Genomic DNA, 19755 nt, shown 5'->3' with positions numbered 1-19755 from the left:
TGCCAAATCTGAGTCAGATGCTTAACGAGCTGTGCCACCCAGGCACCCTTGTTTTCTATTTTTCATTCACCAGTATGCTTTTCAGTTATGTTCATGTCTTATGTATAGAAAAGGTTTGTTGCTGGGACGCGTGGATGACTCAGGGTGTGATCCTGGGATTCAGAGATCGAGTCTCGCATTGGGCTCCTTGAGGGGAGTCTGCTTCTCCCTCTGCCTATGTCTCTGCCTCTCTCTCTCTCTGTGTGTCTCTCATGAATAAATAAATAAAATCTTTTTTTTTTAAGTTTGTTGCTTCCAACTACATACTATTCCATAACAGGCATATATCACATTTTATGTATAGATTTTCTTAAGAGAGGTCATCTGTGTTACTTCCAACTCCTTCCTACCACAAACCTCTATGTGATTCTTACCTGGTTTACCTCTAACGTGTTATCTTGAATCTGCCAACTTATCTATACTACCAAACCCTTGTTCAAGTCCTTTTACCTCTTCCCTGTACTGTTAACCCCTCTTCCTTTATTCACTCTTCCTCCATGGGCAATCTTCCCTTTTTTTTTTTTTTTTTTCTTTTCATCTTCCATATAGCATTCAGAGGACCGTTCTAAACCATAAACCTAACATAGGCCTCACACAGATCTTTAGCTGGAAAAGGGAATGTCTCGAGGTCCTTGGACAACACTTTGAGAACTGCTACTCTTCTGTGCATTCTGAACCACCTAGAAGACACTTTGTAGTTACTCAGTAATGTCTGCTAACTACATACTTACTGGTCTTAGATTTGAAAATTTGGATCTGGCTTACCTCAGACAAGGTAGCACTGTTCCTTGAACTATGGGAGCTAAGAATCATGTTGCCTAAGTGAGACAGGACAACCGTGACACCAGGTTTAGGGAGAAGGCTAAGGGAGAGGGAAGATGGATCAAACGAGGGCCCTACAAACTGTTCTTTTCCTCCTGTAGTCTCAGGGATACTATTTAGTTACTGTCCCTCTGTCAGAGAAATAGGGAGGCCTGGACATACCTGGTTCCAGATCCAGGAGCTCTTCTGAAGGGTCATAGAACACATAGAACACATATTACTTTGACTACTTTCTTTTCTTTGATCAACCTAGGACAGAATGCCTATGTGGGCTGCAGAATGATCATGAATGGACTGCTTTCTCATTATAATGAAGTATAATAATTTTCCATGCTGCATTTGATCAACGATTGTAGTTGTTAGATTACAATCTCAATTCTGTTTTTGTTATCAAGTTTCTTAGTTTTGCATAGATAACCAACTTGTCTTCTGAGGATATAAATAATTAAAGGAACTTAACTCTAGATCCTCCTTTGTGGTATATATATCTATATATATCTATGTCGTATTAATAGCAGGCCCCAGTGCTCCATAAAGGATAATAGTTTCCAGTACACTATCCCTCACGATGACTCCTTAAGCGGCTCATCATCTGCCTCTTCATGTGAGCCCGTGGGTGATTTTCCACCATCCTTCTGAATATCTACCGACTGGATGAAGATGAGAAGGGTCAAGGCAGCTGCTGCTTCCCGTGTCGAAGGTATCAGTATCTCTGTCATGTTTCAAAGGCAGAATATACTCCCCAGGGAGCTGTTGTAAATGGCTCTTAAAGTATTAAGTATCACATATGTGTTTCTCACATTTGTGTTAGGCTGCCACATACTATTCAGCTTTGTGAACTGTCCTTCTATCTTAGAGTGAAATTCTGCTGATCTTAGTCCTGTAGGTTAGACCGGTGTCAGCCTGTCCCCTAAAAGTGATTTGAATCTCTTTCCCACTGTTCCAGTTTGATCCTCTGTCGATGCTTAGGGTGATTCTAGGTACAGTTGTCTTGGTGGGCATGGTGTCAAGGGTCCTGAGCAGCCCTTTTTCTGGAACAATTCTTCTCCTTCAGTGTGAGCCTCGATTCAAGACCAAAGAAAGCGCACTGCCTTCAGGCTCTTATTATTCATAGGGAACAACTGATCACTTGGGATGGAGAATAGTGGAAAGGGAAAAGGAGAAAGGGAATAGTGGAAAGGGAAAAGTGTAAGTTGGTGAAGTTTTACCAACTTCCCTAAAAATGTCACAGTACCTCTGTGAGGCCTGTGCTCGCTCGTGAGCTTTCTCTGTGGTGGTCTTGTGAGTGATGTTTTGAAGGCAGGCCAAGATGTTCACTTGGGAGCCATACTGAGGGTTTTGTTTGTTTTCCTCTGGTATTTCAGGGTCTGGTGGAATATCAACCAAAGGAAAAAGGAAACCCAGGCAGGAAGAAGATGAAGATTATCGAGAATTTCCTCAGAAGAAGCATAAGCTTTATGGTAAGGGAGTAGTGTGGCTCATTCTCTTTCCTTCGGTGCCTGGGCTTTATCCCTTAGAGGTGAAAGAGAGAAAGCCCTTAGGTTTTGACCCTTGGAACCCTAGTGAGCCTTTTGATTTTTTGGCAAGGAATGGCTTCCGTCCTGACCTTACCTGTTGTTTTTTTCTGTTACAATTTAAGAGGGTCAGTTGTTTGAGGGAGTGAAGCACAGGGTATTGGGAAGAGGAGGGAAGAGATTTTGGTAGTAGAGAAGGGGTAGCAAGGTGATATGTTAGGCTCCAAGTTTCTGTCTTGCGTCAGGGAGGAAGCAACGGCCTAAAACGCAACCTAATCCCAAATCCCAGGCTCGTCGTATTCGGAAGGAACCACCAGCTTATGCAGCAGGTATGTTTTCTGCTGGACGCATTGGGTACCTAGTGCTCACACTCTTGGTGGCGGCGGCGGTGGTGGTGGTATTAAAGGAATGATGTAGCAGGGTTTCTTTAAGGAGGCAGTTCTTAAGGGCATGAGTTTGGAAACCAGTCAGACACGTGTTGAAGTTTGGCTCTTAATTAGCTTTCTGGCCTGCTGCCCTCTAGTTAACTTCTGCAAGCTTCAGTTTCCTTGCTCTCCATAGGGGTAATGAAGGCAGTCAGAATTTTCGAGGAGACTAAATGGGATTAAAAACACTTCACAAGGTGATCCCTGGGTGGCGCAGCGGTTTGGCGCCTGCCTTTGGCCCAGGGCGCGATCCTGGAGACCCTGGATCGAGTCCCACATCCGGCTCCCGGTGCATGGAGCCTGCTTCTCCCTCTGCCTGTGTCTCTGCCTCTCTCTCTCTGTGACTATCATAAGTAAATTAAAAAAAAAAAACAATTAAAAAAATAAAAAACACTTCACAAAGTCTCTAGCACACAGGAAACAACACTATGGCTGCTATATATCTCGGACCCTGCTGTTAGATGCTGCTAACGGGAAAATGTTGCCCGTTGTCAGTCATACCTCAATGAAGCTAGAAAAAACATGGTGCTTAGAGCTTTTGAGTGGTTCTTAGATGGTTTTTATCATGGGGAACGAAGTAGGAGTTTCAGAAACTCCTGATTGTCTGAAAACAGATTATCTGTAGAAATCATCTGCAGCAAGGTTCTTTTCCCCAGGAAGGGGGGGTAACCATTTTATGATACTTTTACTAAGCTTCAGGATTGTGCTTTTCCTGTCTAGAGAATTGTGAAGATTATGAGGTGTTCCTTTTTCTCCTTTGTAGGCAGTTTGGAGGAACAATGGTACGTAGAAATCGTGGATAAAGGCAGTGTCTCTTGTCCTACCTGCCAGGCGGTAAGGAGGAAGACAATAGAGGGCTTAAAGAAACACATGGAGACTTGCAAACAGGTTAGAGATTTTGTGGCATTTTGTGATGGTTGTGATCTTTTCCCATACCTTAGACGTCTTTCGCCATCAGGTATACTGATTACACAGGAGAAAAAGCAGCATTGTGTTATAAGGAAAAAACATAAGCTTTTGAGTCTGACAGACTTGGGTTTGAATCTTCACTCAGCCCTCACTGTCATTTAGCTTTTCAAGTGTGGGCCTTGGTTTTCTCATTTAAAAAAAGAGAGAGAAAGGGCACCCCGGGTGGCTGGGTGGCTCAGCAGTTTAGCATTGCGTTGCCTAGGGCGTGATCCTGGAGACCTGGATGAGTCCCGAGTCCCACGTGGGGGGCTCCCTGCGTGGAGCCTGCTTCTCCCTCTGCCTGTGTCTCCGCCTCTCTCTCTCATGAGCACATAAATAAAATCTTAAAAAACAATAGAGAGAAAGTTATGTTGTGTAGTCCCAGAGAGGTTAAGAAAGAACTATTATGTGCTAAGTGCCCATCCCATCACTCCACAAATAATTGACGCTTAGTAAATGGTAATTCTTGCTACTTTAAAAATGCGTTGCCGTTTACTTCTTTGCCCTTGAGGACATGACACTGAGGTTGCGGGATTTTGAGACTCATTGACTGTTGAGTTTGGGAAATGAGGGAGATACAGACAAGAGCTTCTGAGTAGGATTTTGTAACATTCTGTTTCTCCGTTGAACAGCCTGGCACTGAGCAGTCTTTCTTCCTCGTAGGAAATGTTTACTTGTCATCATTGTGGGAAACAGCTTCGTTCACTGGCAGGGATGAAGTATCACGTCATGGCAAATCATAATAGCTTGGTAAGAGTATCTTCGGTACCGTATGAGCCTGTGTGGTTGGTGTTTGGATGTCTTTACACAGATGAGTGTGGATAACCCAGCGGAGGTGCCTAGGTTCTGGGGCTTTATAGGGGTCTAAAAACACCCTTTCGATAGAGGAGTTACACAAAATGAAATCCGTGGTGGGTATTTGTGTGTTTCGGTTAGCCTCAAGGGTTCATCTCCTGCAAGATAGAGCCTCTGAACTCTTATTTGCATTGCATTTGCTTCCTTGTCTGTCTAGGAGAAGATGGAGAAAGCCAGGAGTCAGATAACTAAGCTTCATGGGCATCGGCCTAGGGTCTAGTCCAGTCCTTGATTCTCCTATGATATAATTTTTTTCTGTATCTGTCTTTTCTGTGAATCATCTTCCTGTCTGCTTCTCTTGCTTTCTAGCCCATTTAGAAGGCGGCTGGAGATGAAATAGATGAGCCAAGTGAGAGGGAACGGCTCCGAACGGTTCTAAAGAGACTGGGAAAGCTCAGGTGCATGCGTGAGGTAAGAGCCCAGGGACAGCATCTCCTTCGGCCTGGAGTCTTGAGTCAACGTCTTTCTGTCACTTTCTTCCATTTCTCCTCCTTCTCTCTTGTAGACCTTGTCTGTGTCACCTTACGGCATAAGAGTGGCTCCTGCTTTTCCAGGTGTTTTGAATTCATTAATTGTCTTTATATTCTTTCTCCTCTCCACAAACTTATTTTTCTCTCCTTTCCCTTTGTTTGGAGGTGTTTCTTGACCATCTTTCTTTAGTGTGATGAAAAGGCTCCTAGCAGTCTCCTTGTGAGGAGCTTTGGCATTGCTGGGTGTTTGCTACTGGGGTGGAGTTGAGTCACAGACCAGAGAGGACGCTCTGCCATGGAGGAGACGGACAGTGCTAGTTTACTGAATGCCGACTCAACTGATTGAACATGACTCTTGGTGGTAGACAGGACAGCTGTTAGGGCCGGGACAAGGGACAAGGAAGGGTTGTGCGAATGGGAGATGTTGGAGAGGGTCTAGCGATATCAGAGGATCTGTGTGGTGGTTGAGTCCTTTGTGGCTGTTTAGAAATTGAGAAATCACGTCAAAAGATGTAAGATTATAGTTCAGGCCTCTCTCCTGTATTCAGAGCTGTTCTAGTAGCTTCACCAGCATCATGGGATATCTGTACCATGTCAGAAAATGTGGCAAAGGGGCTGCAGAGCTGGAGGAGATGACCCTGAAATGTCACCACTGTGGAAAGCCATAGAAATCGAAGGCTGGACTTGCGTATCACCTGAGGTCAGAGCATGGGCCTCTGAGTACTGATTACTTTCCAGACCCTGTTTGGGGATCTATTTTGTGGTGACTACTTACCTTACATCCTCCCATACATCTTTGGTTCCTCATTTGTATCCCTTTTTAATCTTTGAATGCTTTTGTTTTCTCTTCCGTGTTTTTCCTTGGTTCTCTTATTTCTGCCTTTTGAACATAATTAGGTTAGAGAAATCAAAGTTCACTGTATAATCTGTGCAGAAGTAAACTCATTATTATATTTTTAAAGCGTAAGGCATCCCCCTTTAGCTAGAAATTTTGTGGAATTCTCTGTCCAGCTCGTCTTCCATCCCCATTGTTTTGTTTTGACTTTTTTTTTCTTGATTTCTAGGCTTGCCCCGCTCCTGTTTTGTTTTTTTTTTTTTCCCCCAAGGTAAATTAATGGTCCCATTTTTTCGTGTACAGTTTATAAGAGTTTTGACAAATCCATACAGTTGTATAGTCCCCACCCCAGTCAAGATATAGAACGATTTGACCACCGATCTATTTTCTGTCCCTATAGATATGCTTTTCTCAGAATATCCTATAAATGGAGTCATAGAACATATAGCCTTTTGAGTCTGGCTTCTTTCACTTAACATAGTACATTTGAGATTCATCCATGTGTTGCATGTATCATTAATTTATTTCTTTTTATTTCTGTCTAGGATTCCATTGTATGGATGTTTCACAGTTTCTTTATCCATTCACCAGTTGAAGAACATTTGGGTTGTTTCCATCTTTTGGCAATTATGAATAAAGCTGCTATAAACAGTCACATAAAAGGCTTTTGTGTGAACATAAATTTTAATTTCTCTTGGGTAAATACTTAGGAATGGGATTGCTAGGTCATATGATAAATGTATGTTTAGCTTTATAAGAAACTGCCAAACTGTTTTTCAAAGCGGCTGTGCCATTTTGCATTCTCACTGGCAAAATGAGAATTCCAGTTGCCTGTGTCCTTGTTAGGCCTGGCTATTGTCAGTGTCATTTTTTTTAATAATCTGTTCTTTTAGGTATGCAGTGGTATTTCCCTCAGTTTAAATTTGCATTTCCCTAATGACTCATGATATTAACCATCCTTTCACGTGCTTACGGCAATGTCATTCATGAGTGAAGTGTCCTCTTTAGTGCGGTGGCCATTGAAATCCTTCATTTTATTATTGGAGTGTCATTGTCTTACTATTAAGTTTTGAAAATATTATGAGTTTTTTATGTATTTTGGATAGAAGTCCTTTATAAAATACATGTTTTGTAAATATTTTCTCCCAGCCTTAGCTAGTCTTTTCATTTTGGGATAGTGTTTTTCAAAGAGCAGAGTTCGGGCAGTCCTGGTGGTGCAGCGGTTTAGCACCGCCTGCGGCCCAGAGCGTGATCCTGGAGACCCGGGATCGAGTCCCACGTCAGGCTCTCTGTGTGGTGCCTGCTTCTCCCTCTGCCTGTGTCTCTGCCTCTCTCTGTCTCTATGAATAAATAAAATAAAATCTTTAAAAAAAAAAAAAAAAAACAAAGAGCAGAGTTCTCAGGTTCCTAAAGTTCAGTTTATCTTTTTTTACTTTTATGGATAATGCTTTTGTTGTTGTATCTAGGATATCTTTACCCAACCTAAGACACAGTTTTCTCTCGCTGCTATAAAAAAAAAAGGAATGGCCTAAACAACAAACTGTATTCTCTTAGTTTATTAGGCCAGAAGTCCCGGTATCGCATGGCTCAACTGGTTCCCCTGCGTAGAACCTCACCAGGCTGGCATCAAAGTGTCAATAGGGGAGAATTGTGGAGGCTCAAGGGGAGATTCTGTTTCTGGAGGTTCAAGGACACAATCTGTTTTGAGACTCATTAAAATTAAGAATTGAGTTCCATGCAATTGTAGGGCCTCATGTCCTTGCTTATTGTAGGCGAGGAATTGTTCTCAACTTCAGTAGGCCATCTGCATTCCCTGCGTCATAGTTGCCTTCATCTTCAAGTCAGCAGAAGTATTGAGTCTCTCTCACGCTCTGAATCTCACTTGCCTTTTCTTCTGTCACACCTCTGTTACTTAAAGTCAACTGATTTTGGCCTTTAAAAATTAGATCTACAAAGTACCTTCACATCAGCGTGTAGATTAGTGTTTGATTGAATAACTGGTGACTGTGGCCTAGTCAGGGTAACACATCAAAAACCCATCACACCCAGCATGACATAAATTTCCTTCTTCGGTTTCTTCTAGAAATTTTAGAGTAATATGGTTTATATTTGATTCATTTTCAGTTACTTCTTATATGTACTATGAGATATGGATTAACGTTCATGTCTTTGCACATGGCTATGTCTTGACCCTTAACTACTTCGCTTACTGAAGCAACAGATTTTATCCTAAGGAGTTTGTTTGTTTGTTTGTTTTTTTACCAATAAAATATGCATTAAGGTGGTGGAGCTTTATGCTAATGAAAAGCAAGCTAGTAAATAGCTTTGGTACTTAGAGCAGGAGGGATAGCTTTTAATCATTGGCTCTGATGGAACCCCACTTCTCAGGCCTGTGTTTTGCTATGTCTCATTCTTGCGGATCTCATTCTTTCCAGAGTCAGGACAGTCAGAGTGCTTAAAAGAGATGAGCCTGGAGCCAAAGAGTGGGGGTCGAGTTCAGAGGCGTTCTGCCAAGATAGCTGTGTGCCACCTGCAGGAGCTGGCTTCTGCTGAACTGGCCAAGGAATGGCCTAAGAGGAAGGTGCTTCAGCATTTGGTACCTGATGATCGGAAGGTAAAGTAGAAACTTGTATTAATTTGGAACCATGTCTACTACTGTGCTTATATACGGAAAAGTAAATGCACTTGAGTACATGATAAATGATATTTTGCTTCTTTATTTTTAGAGATGGGATATGTTTAATCCACTTTCAGTGTTTGGATTCATGTGGGTCCTAGAGAGACAGTCTGTTCCAGAAGTTTCTTAAGGAACCCCGTTATTTCTGGTCTACTTCCTGAGGGAACCAGAATTACCAGATTAGTCTTTTGCTTAGTTGTTGCCCAGCATGTTTCCACTTTGTTAGTTCACGTGTGGGAGTCTATATTTAGTTAATGCTTTCCATTTGTTTTTCTAGCCACAGAACTCCTCTCCCCATGCACTCTTTTTTCCAAATGAAAGCTTATCTAAAACACCATTATGTGAAATAACTGAAAATGGAGTCACTCCAAATAACTAGAGGTAGTGAGCCCAAAGCCTTGTCTACTTGGCCTTCTCCTTGATACTTTTATCATTACCTCCATGGTTCCAAGTGTACTTGTGAGTGGTACAGAACCCAGCTTGGAAGGCTTTGGGGTTTTCTGTTCGTTTGTTTTTTGTTTTAATCATTTATATATTTGACAGAAAGTGAGAGAGCACAAGCAGGGGGAACAGCAGAGGGAGAGGGAGAAGCAGGCTCTCCACTGCGCAGGGAGCCCAATGGGGGGCTCAATTCCAGGACTCTGGGATCTTCTTTTTTTTTTTTTTTTTTTTTTCTGGGATCTTCTTGACCTGAGCTGAAGGCAGACGCTCAAAGGGCTGAGCCACCCAGGTGCCCCTGGAACCTTTGGTGTAAAACAGATCAAAGACCAGAGGAACATTATTTGGCCAAGAGGAGACAAGGGGTATATGACTTAATGGGAGTAGTCATTCGAAAGCTTGGAGGATATACAGTAAGGATTAAGATTAGAGCTAAGGACCTATTACTCTCCATGGTATGGACAAGAATAGTTTAGATTTGGCCTAGGGCTTTCACTCATGCGAGGGGAATGTCGTAAGTTATATGAAAATTTGTCAAATCTCAGAAGTTGATACCTCTTATTTGGCCTAAAAATCAGTCCAAGGAGTAATTGAATATCAAAGCATCCTGTCTCGTTTCAGACTTATTGCTATTTCCTGCCACAGGCTAAAGTATATGGTTATCTAAATTCAGTTTAAATGTGAATTTTATACATTGGTAAGTACATTGTGATATTATAGTCCATCTGTGCATGGTCTGTGGTAGGGAATTTAACATAAATATTTGTTAGCTCATTGATAAATTTTGATAGTCTTATCTAGCAGCTACCTTACGAAAATCATCTGTTGTATGTTTCGACATTGTGTAGGCTAAGGGAATTATTTTGTTTTTTTAAACGAAAATTTCAGGGGAATCTGGGTGGCTCATTCTTAAGTGTCCAGCTCTTGATTTCGGCTCAGGTCATGATCTTAGGGTTGTGAGATTGAGCGAGCCCCATGTCAGGTCTGCACCGGGCATGGAGCCTGCGTAAGATTCTCTCCCTTTCCATGTGCCACTCCCCAATAAAATAAAATAAAATAAAATAAAATAAGTTAAGATAAGATAAGATAAGACAAGATAAGATATTAATTTGTTTGAATAGATTATACATTGTTGTCATTAAAGTCAAAATGATGATTAACATTGAGGTATCTCACTCTCACCCCATCCTTGTTGTCTTGTCTCCATGGTTAACCATTCTCACTGATTTCTGTGTCCTGCCAATGTTTCTTTTCTTTTCTTTTTTTCCTGCCAATGTTTCTTGATGCAAACACAAGCAATATTGTCTAGGAGAAGCTCTTGTGTTTTCCTTTACTCTCACGCTACTACACACTTAAGCTCTGACATCAGATGTGTGGGTTTGTCCCATACAGACCAATTTTCTATCACCACCTGGGCATCCTACAAATAATTCCGTTCGACATTATCTATCTGGACTTGGTGGCAGATCCTACAAGTTAAGGGCTCAGTCCCACAGGACTGCTCCAATTTCAGATGCCAATCGCAAGTCTCAGTTTGCCACCTGTGCTTCTGAGTGATTGGCTATAAATTGGGGTTCCTATAACCCCATCCTTGGTTTTGGTAATTTGCTAGAATGGCTCACAGAACTCAGGGAAACACATTTACTGGTTTGTTATAAAGAATATAATAAAACCTACAGATGACAAATCAGATGAAGAAATTTATATAGAGTGAGGTCTGGGAGAGTCCCAAGCACAGTAGGAGCTCCTGGCCCTGTGGAGTTGGGGGTGCATCACCCTCTTGGCCATATATATGTTCATCAACTCAGAAGCTCTTTGAACCCCATAATTTTGGGATTTTTATGGAGGTTTCATCACATAAGCACGATTGATTAACTCCATTTCTAGCCCCTTTGCCTTTCCAGAGAATGGGGAATTGGTCTGAAAGTGCCAAACTTTATCCCTCAAATGGATTTGTCTAGTGTTTTCTTGAGATTAGATTGAGGGTTATATGTTTTTGTCAAGAATACCACTGAAGGAGTGTTACACCGTATCAGGAGGTGTGTGATATTGATGTGTCTTTTTACTGATAACTCTGATCACTTGATGAGGGTGTTGCCCAATTTTCTCCAAGGCAAAATTATACTTTCCCCTCTTGTAATTAGTGAATATTTTGGGGGGAGATTGACAGTATGCAACTAGCCTGAGTCTTTTTTTTTAAGATTTTTATTTATTTATTCATGATAGTCACAGAGAGAGAGAGAGAGAGAGAGAGAGAGAGAGAGAGAGGCAGAGACACAGGCAGAGGGAGAAGCAGGCTCCATGCAGGGAGCCTGACGCGGGATTCGATCCCGGGTCTCCAGGATCGCGCCCTGGGCCAAAGGCAGGCGCTAAACCGCTGCGCCACCCAGGGATCCAACAGTGAGAGACCTCTCATAGTATACAATATATTCACTTACTTGCTTAGTTCTCGTATAACCTAGTTCCACAATTGTTAACCCATACCCCTGTAAAATAGATTTACTACCTAGAGAACAATATTTGTTATAGTTCTTTTAATCTTTAGCCTTACAGTATATAGTCAAAGTACTATTTTACAGTTACTTAGATTGGTTCCTTCCTCACTTCATTTGGTTTCTCATTTATCATTAGCTTCATGTGTTACTCTTACTACATTTTGGGTTCCCCCTACATCCCATTTAATTGAAATGAGTAATTTATCTTGGGAGTATGTGAAACATTACCGTGGTTCTAAAAGTCAGACCTGTACCAAAAGTCTTCTTAGAGAAGGGCTACTGCCCTCTTCCCAACTGTCTCATTCCTAATACCCTTTTATTTCCATCCCATTCCCACCCTGCTCCCTGCAAAGGTAATCATGCTCAGTAGTTTCTGGTTTATCCTTCTTATATTTTTGGGGATGGGTAACCAGATAATGCATATTTACTTATATTCTTTTCTTTCTTACATAGATGCTTTTTTGTGTTTTGCTTTATTTCACTTAAAAGTCTGTCCTAGAAATCACTCCATATGTGCTCATAGATTATTCTCATTTCTTTTTTTATAGCTGCATAAATATGATAGTTTATGAATATAATAGCTTATGTAAATATTCTATCACTATAAAGGATTTTATTTTATTTAGTTAAAGATTTTATTTATTTCCTCAGGAGAGACACACACAGGGAGAGAAAGAGAGAACCAGAACACAGGCAGGGAGCCTGACATGGGACTGGATCCCAGGTCTCCAGGATCACGCTGTTGGCTGAAGGTGGCGCCAAACCGCTGAGCCACCAGGCTGCCCCACTATAAAAGGATTTTAGATGGTCCCATATACACTAGCTGCAGAGGAGAGGAGGTACTTACAAATAAAGCCAGCTCTGTGCTCTGATTGCTTTTATAGATTTGTCAGCGTTTCCTGAAGGTGACTTCCTTACGTCCCCTGACCTCTATGGGCTTTGGCTCTGTTTTTCTATCTCAGTATCTGTTTCAGATTCTTAAATTTTTCAAGCAGGAGGATTGTTTTCTCACTGGAAACATAGCTATTACTTGTGGTGGGCTTTGTGAGAACCGTCTCTCCAAGTGCCAGCTGTCTCTTTTCTGGAAACTAGAGTTGTTTTAAGAAGAGACTAACCTGGAGCTCCAGTGGCGCAATCGGTTAGCGCGCGGTACTTCTGCGAAGAGACTAACCTGTGTCAAAGCACACGAAGGAAAGTGCGAGGAATAGTTAATTCTCGTCTCAGGCAGTATCAGGAAAGATAGTGTATTCCATCCCCTGAGTTCTCTCACATCTTTTATTTTCACATTTTTGTTTTAAAATGTTTCACATTTTTAGATTGAATCTCAGTGTTTGTGTTTGAATTTAAAAATACCCAGAATTAACGTGACACTTCTGAAGAAAAAGGAGAAATGCAGAGGAGCAGGGAAAAAACATTAAAACCACTCAAAATTCCACCACCCAGAGATGACTACTGTTAACGTGTTCATTTATAACCTTCTAGCCTTTTCCCAAATTACATATATTTCTATCAAATGTATTATATATGTGCGTGTGTGTATGTACCCTGTGTTTAAGTATACATATAATAAGAATAATTTACATGTAGTACATATTTGTATCCCTGGTTTTTTTTTGTAACAACTGTTTTAGCTGTATAAATGCTCTGTCAGTAGCTTTTTCAATCTATAGATGAAGTGCCATATCTGAAAGTCTCCTGCCCTCTGTTAAAAATCCAACTATTCTAAGATTAAACTATAGAAAATTATACTTACCAGTGTTGGGTAAATTTGTACTTAAAGGATCATACCTACTACAGTTTTTTTGCACATGAAAGGATGCTTGTCGAACTGCAGAATTACATAACCTGAAGAGTTGGGTGTGAAACTTTTGGGGTATTTTGGTTGGAAGTTGGGTTCCTCCAATAAAATCTTTCTTGTCTTGTAGTTAAAATATACTCGCCCTGGGCTGCCTACCTTCGGCCAGGAAGTGCTACACAAATGGAAGCCAGATATCAAGAAATACCATCGCATTCAGTGCCCTAACCAGGTGGTTCTTTCTCATTTATTTATTCCGTAAATGTTTATCAAACTGCTGTTTCAGTTATTTATTCCGTCATGATGAAGTACATGAACCTCAGTGGCTTAAAACCTCAGTTATTTTATTTGTTCAGAATTCTATAAATCAGTAATTCTGCCAGGGCTCAAAGAACATTCTCCTGTCGTACGTGGCATCAACTGGGATCATTCGTGGGTTGTATTTAGCCGCAAGCTCAGATGGGACCTGATGTCCAAGATGGCTTCTGTGCAGCCAGTTGAGCTGGGAGCTCGGCTGTCCACATGGCCTCTCTCCATAAGGGTGTAGTGGGTTACCAGCAGGGCACATGGCAACTGACTTTTCAGAGTATCCCAGGAACACGACGATGGAAGCCGCAGGTCTCTTAAGGCCTAGCTTCAGAATTTGTTCAACATCATTTCCATGGGATTCTATTGGTCAGAGGAATTACAGGGTTCACCCAGATTCAAAGGGAGGGTAAGTAGCCTCCACTTCTTGCAGGAAGGAGTGGGAGAGAATTTCCAGCCATCTTCTAATCTACCACAACTATATGTGCAGAACTTTGGGAAGAAGCAAATATACAAGAAATAGGAGACACATTTGTACTGAAGAAGGCAGATTTTAAAAAAATATCTAACTGCAATTTTCTGTTGCTCGGAGTGTCAGAGAAAAAGTAGCAGGGAAGAGAATATCTTAAGCTTTTCTCAACAACTTGTTCACCATTTGTTTTTAAACCTTTCTTTGGTTTTTCTTTTTTGCTTTTGTGGCTTGTGTGTGAATTTTTTTCCTGTTTGGTTTGTAATGTGATTTATTGGGCTTCTTCCTCCAAATGTAGGGCTGGTCAGTGTAAATAAATGGCCAGGTTGCTAAGAGAAGGATGCGGTTTGCTATACTTTTCATGGATTTCTCCTTCTCTTTTTCAGGGTTGTGAAGCTGTCTACAGTAGTGTATCAGGCCTTAAAGCTCACCTGGGCTCTTGTACCTTGGTTTGTAACTTTCTGAACAATTTATCTTAACATGACCTCTAAAATAGACTGACATGGAAGAGAATTCAGTTTAGATGAACAGCTAGCTGTCCTGTTTGCCATTATCTTCAGAGGCTGGCTTAGTTTTTTCATGTCCTAAAGATGCTTGGTCTGTTATTGGAGGGGATGCCCGGATATGTTCAAGATACAGGAAAAGCCAACATAGCCTTAAGTCTTATCAATTAAGGAATTTGGAGAAATATATTTTTGAGTCTCTACCAGGGATTTAACATCTTCCACCTGAGCCTCTCCTTCCTTGGGGCTTCCCTATGTTATCGGGCCTTAAACTTTCTTGAATCAACTTACATGTGTTTATCTGGATTGTTGAAGATCCTCTACTCCCATCTGAATTATACTGGCCTCTGCGGATGAGAAGTAGGCTCTATCTGCTGTCAGGCAGACGGCTGTTCACCTCACTGAATCTTTTTTGTGTTGACCCAGGTGCCCTACACACTGCTGTAGCTTTTTAATTCCCATTCAGAAATATCTCTTCATACAAAAGGAGCCCCATGGGCACTCAGAGCTTCAGAGGAGTCAAGGCAGCACGGGAGTGTAGACGTCCAAACCCCATCTGTCCAGGAATGCTTGGGAGTTTGTCATCATGATCTTGGTTTCAGAGTCCTTAACCTAGGTGTTGCAGATGATACTTCTCGAATTCTGGATGTCCAAGGCACTCTTTGAAACAGTGGATTATGGTGGGAAGAATTATATGCATTGGTGCCTCTGGTGAACCTCAGGAGTCTAATCGTTCCAAGAGAACCAGGAAGTGAAAGAAACAAGGAAGTTAGAAAAGTGTGACGTGTTTTATAGCAAAAGAAGGAGAACCTCAGTTTGTGTTGAATGGGGGGGGTATTACGTATAGAATTATAAGTAGGATAGATTTATAGTGGTATTGTCTGCCCAACTGAGTTTTCCTAATGTATTGCTGTTTTGGATTTTCTCCCTTCTTTGCTGAAGTAAAATCCCCGCCCTTCTGTCTCTAACAATCTCCCACATGGCTCAGGTATGTGTTCCTGAATTTACGAGTAATTCCCTTTCTTTCTCTCTTGAAAACAGGGAAACTTTGTGGCTGGAAAATACAAGTGTGTCTTCTGTGTCAAAAAGAATTTGTGTCAGAGAGTGGTGTCAAGTATCACATCAACTCTTCCATGCTGAGGCGAGGTCCCTGCTTTCCCCGCCATGTTTTTGTGAGCCTGTGGAACCCATACGTATGTGCCCCCAAAAGTGGATTTTGTGCGTTTTTATGGGCTGGAACTCTTGAGGAAAGGAATTTGAAAGCGCTTACCAGAGTTAAAATACTTTGTGAAATTAGATGTGTAGTTGTATTTTTATGTGAAAGCATTTGAAATCACTGTAAGTGTGAGCACCCCTGAGCTCTTGTGATTCTTTTAAATTCAGTTAAACCAAGAGTTTGGGCACTGGGCTGAGTTTATGGCAGTAGAATCCTTGTTTTATTGCAGTCTCTATACTTCTGTTTTCTCCTATTCTAAGGCCTTTGAGCAATCTGTTTTTAATGTTTCAAATACTGTGAAGAAACAAGTATAAGGGACATTAGTGAGACAAACTGGAGAAATTGGAATACTGGCTCTATTAAATAACAGTGATGAGTCAATGTTCATGTTCCCAAATGTGATCATTGTGTTGTAGCTGTGCAGAAGGCCCTTGTTCTCAGGCACATCTATGCTAAAGTTTTTAGGGATGAAATATGTCTACCAATAACTTGCAAATGGTTCAGTAAAAGGAAGAGAAGAAGAAAGGGAAGAGAGGTTAGCAATGGTAAATCTAGGATTCATTGAATTCTTGTCACTTTTCTTAAGGTCTGTAAATTTTCAAAATTAAAGAATCAATTCCGGGGTGCCTGGGTGGTTCAGTGGTTGAGCGTCTGGCTTACACTCAAGTCATGATCCTGGGGTCCTGGGATGGAGTCCCACATTAGGCTCCTCACAGGGAGCCTACTTCTCCCTCTATGTCTCTGCCTCTCTTAAAAAAAAAAAAAAAATCGATTCTGCATAAAAATACTTTAAGTACTTAAAGTCAAGAGGTTTCTCTTGGGGCAGGTTTTTAGTTATACAGGTCAAGAGAGAAATTGTTTCCTGTGTAATTAAATACCTGTATTTCAAAAGCTTAAGGAGTAGACTGTGCATTCTCTTGGAATATCTTACCGCAGAAACTATTGTGGCCTAATTAGGAAAAAGAGCAAACACCTTCGACTGTTCTCTGCCCTCACATTTAATAGTTCTTAACGCTGTGGGCTGTAGTTAGTATCATGAAATGTGGTCTCTGTTGTTTTACAGGTTTAAGTTTTGGGAATCGCTTTCTATATCTGAGATTTCCTCCGGAAGGCAGTCAGTCATATCATTTTCATAGTAATAGTGTACCTTTTTATACTTCAGGAAGTATTTAAAAGATAATTAATCTCCTGACAAAATCCATCCTTTATGTAGTGAGCCTATTTCTCCAATTTCTTCTTAAAAAGTTGGAACCAACAAATTTCCCTTGGTTTGGAGTTTGTTCTCCAATCTTAGTTCAATGATTTGTGCCTATATTTATAAATTATACGTGGTGGTAAAACATTTTCACTCTGTTGCTCCCTCTCTGCCTCACATATTCTGAAGCTACTTTTTTTCAACAGAAATTTTCAAATACATGAAAACGGACAGAATAGTATAGTGAACAGCCTAAGAGACATCAGTGTGTGGCCAATCTTCTTTTCCTTTATAATCACACCCGCTTTTCTTGTCCCTTAAAGGCTTATTTTAAAGCAAATTCTATATACCATGTCAACTGTCACTGCTTCTTTTGATGTGTGTGTCTAAAACATAAGGACTTTTAAAAATGTAAAACCACAACCATCATTACACCTAAAAAATTAGCAAAGAATGGTTCTTGAATATCATCATATACCTAGTCATTTTTAAATGATTTAAATTTCCTTGTTTGCCTCATAATTTTTTTTCAGAGTTGGCTTGTTCAGGAGGAAGAAAAAAAAATGTCCGTATACTGTATATTTTAATCTAGAGTGCTATCCAATAGAAATGTAATGTGAGTCATGTATATAATTTCAGATTTCTTAGTACACACATTCTAAAAATTTTTTAAATAAAAATAGGTGAAATTAATGTCGATAATATATTTTATTTAACCTAGTATACCTAAAATATTATCTTTTAAACATGTAGTTAATAAAAATTAATGAGATACTTTACATTTTTTCATACTAAGTCTTTGCAATACAATGTGTATTTTTTATATTGAAAGGATATCTCAATTGCAGGTCTAGAAGTTTCCCCTACTCCCCCTTTTTATACGTTGGAGAAACGGTCATTTGTCACATGTGTATACACATTTTGGATTTTGCTGTGGTGGTGGTGGTCCTCTCTCAGGGTATTTCCTATGAATCGGTAGTTAGACCTAGAAGAATGATCAGATCACTTGATTTCTTTTTTTTTTTTTTTTTTTTTATGATAGTCATAGAGAGAGAGAGAGAGGCGCAGAGACACAGGCAGAGGGAGAAGCAGGCTCCATGCACCGGGAGCCCGATGTGGGATTCGATCCCGGGTCTCCAGGATCGCGCCCTGGGCCAAAGGCAGGCGCCGAACCGCTGCGCCACCCAGGGATCCCAGATCACTTGATTTCAATTGAAATCCTCCCTTCCTCCCTCCCTTCCTTCCTTCCTCCCTTCCTTCCTCCCTTCCTTCCTTCCTCCCTTCCTTCCACAAGAGTGTTTCATAATTGGATTGCATGTTCCTCAACTGTTAAGTTTTTAAACTGAGTCTCAGAGGTTGAGTAATTTCCCCATGGTCACAGAGCCAGAAACAGCTGAGATTTGCACTAAGACCGTCTGGCTGTAGAATTCATGCCCTTAACCACTATACTTTCATGAAATAAAAATGTCCTATGGCCCGAAGCTTTATAGCTCCTGAGATTTTTACAAAGGAGATAAATAAGTAGGATGATACTAAGTGAACAGACTTTGTAGTTCACTTACTGAAGTATGAAGTACCCCAAATCATGTGTTACACAATAAATGCTTATGACTACTCACTATTCTGTATTGAATTTCTCCCATTTAAAGTACAGAATTATAAGCTCTGGTTCCCTATCCGTTTCCTTCTTACTGTGTTCTGCCCTAGCCGTGCCTTTTAGAAAATCTTCTCACACTCGGGGCGCCTGGGTGGCTCACTCGGTTGAGTATGGGATTCTTGATGTCATCTCAGGTCATGATCTTAGGGTCGTGGGATCGAGCCCCAGGTCATGATCTTAGGGTCACGGAATCCAGGATCAAGCTCCATGCTTGGTGGGAGGGGTGGGTATCTGCTGGAGATTCTCTCTTGCCCTCTGCCCCTCCCCCTGCTCGTGCTCTCTTTCTCTGTCAAATAAATAAGTAAATCTTACAAAAAAGAAAGATTTCTTCCCACACCCATTCCTTGTGCTCTCTACTGTGTATTGACTGGATGATATTTCCATTTTGCCTCTGTAGGACTGGTTCGTCTTAAACCCAACCACCACCAAAAGCTTTGAAAAGCTAATGAAGATAAAGCAGCGGCAGCAGGAAGAAGAAAAGCAGAGACAGCAGCACAGGAGTAGAAGGTCTCTGCGAAGGTGCAGCAGCCAGGCATCCAGCTGCCTGAGGCGGAGCTGAGTCTTAGAGTAGGGAAGGATCAGAGGAGGAATAACGAGGAATTGCTAGTGTCGACCTCCTTTAAGGAACCGGAGCAGGAGCCAGTGCCAGCACAGTTCCAGAAAGTAAAGCCCCCAAAGACTCATCATAAACGAGGAAGGAAATAGGCAGGCAGTGTGAAAGCTCCTAGGAGAGCAAATGGGATGCTGTTGTCACGGGGAGCTGTGCTGGGAGGACTGAGTCACTGGGGCTGAGCGAGGAGAAATGTACTCGTTTGTGTAAGGCTGTGACTTTCTCAGCTCCTTCCTCCTGTGTAAAATTCACTGTTCTCCCTATTAATTCACTTTGACCCCACTCCCCCCCCCCCACCCCCTCTTGGGTAGGTGTTCCTGCTCTTCCTCATTGGAGTCCTCTTGTTTTTCTCTCATTTTGCCCAAAGAGCTCCCTCTTCAGGCCAGCTGTGGGCCCTTCTTGCTCTGTACAAAACTGAGAAACCCATTTGGTTGTCCTTTTCCTTCCCGGGCTATAGAATGTTCTCGGACTCTCCACTGATTAGTC

General features: G+C 41.4%; 1 pseudogene; it reads left to right on the top strand.

The window, feature by feature from the left end:
* The first annotated feature begins 1434 nt into the window (after positions 1–1434).
* LOC140593725 (zinc finger protein 512-like) lies at positions 1435–19700 on the top strand (annotated as a pseudogene).
* Positions 19701–19755: the final 55 nt, after the last annotated feature.

This window comes from Vulpes vulpes, chromosome 8, assembly GCF_048418805.1.
Source record: "Vulpes vulpes isolate BD-2025 chromosome 8, VulVul3, whole genome shotgun sequence".
Classification (NCBI taxonomy): Eukaryota; Metazoa; Chordata; class Mammalia; order Carnivora; family Canidae; genus Vulpes; species Vulpes vulpes.
This window is presented reverse-complemented; position numbering and strand designations above follow the sequence as displayed.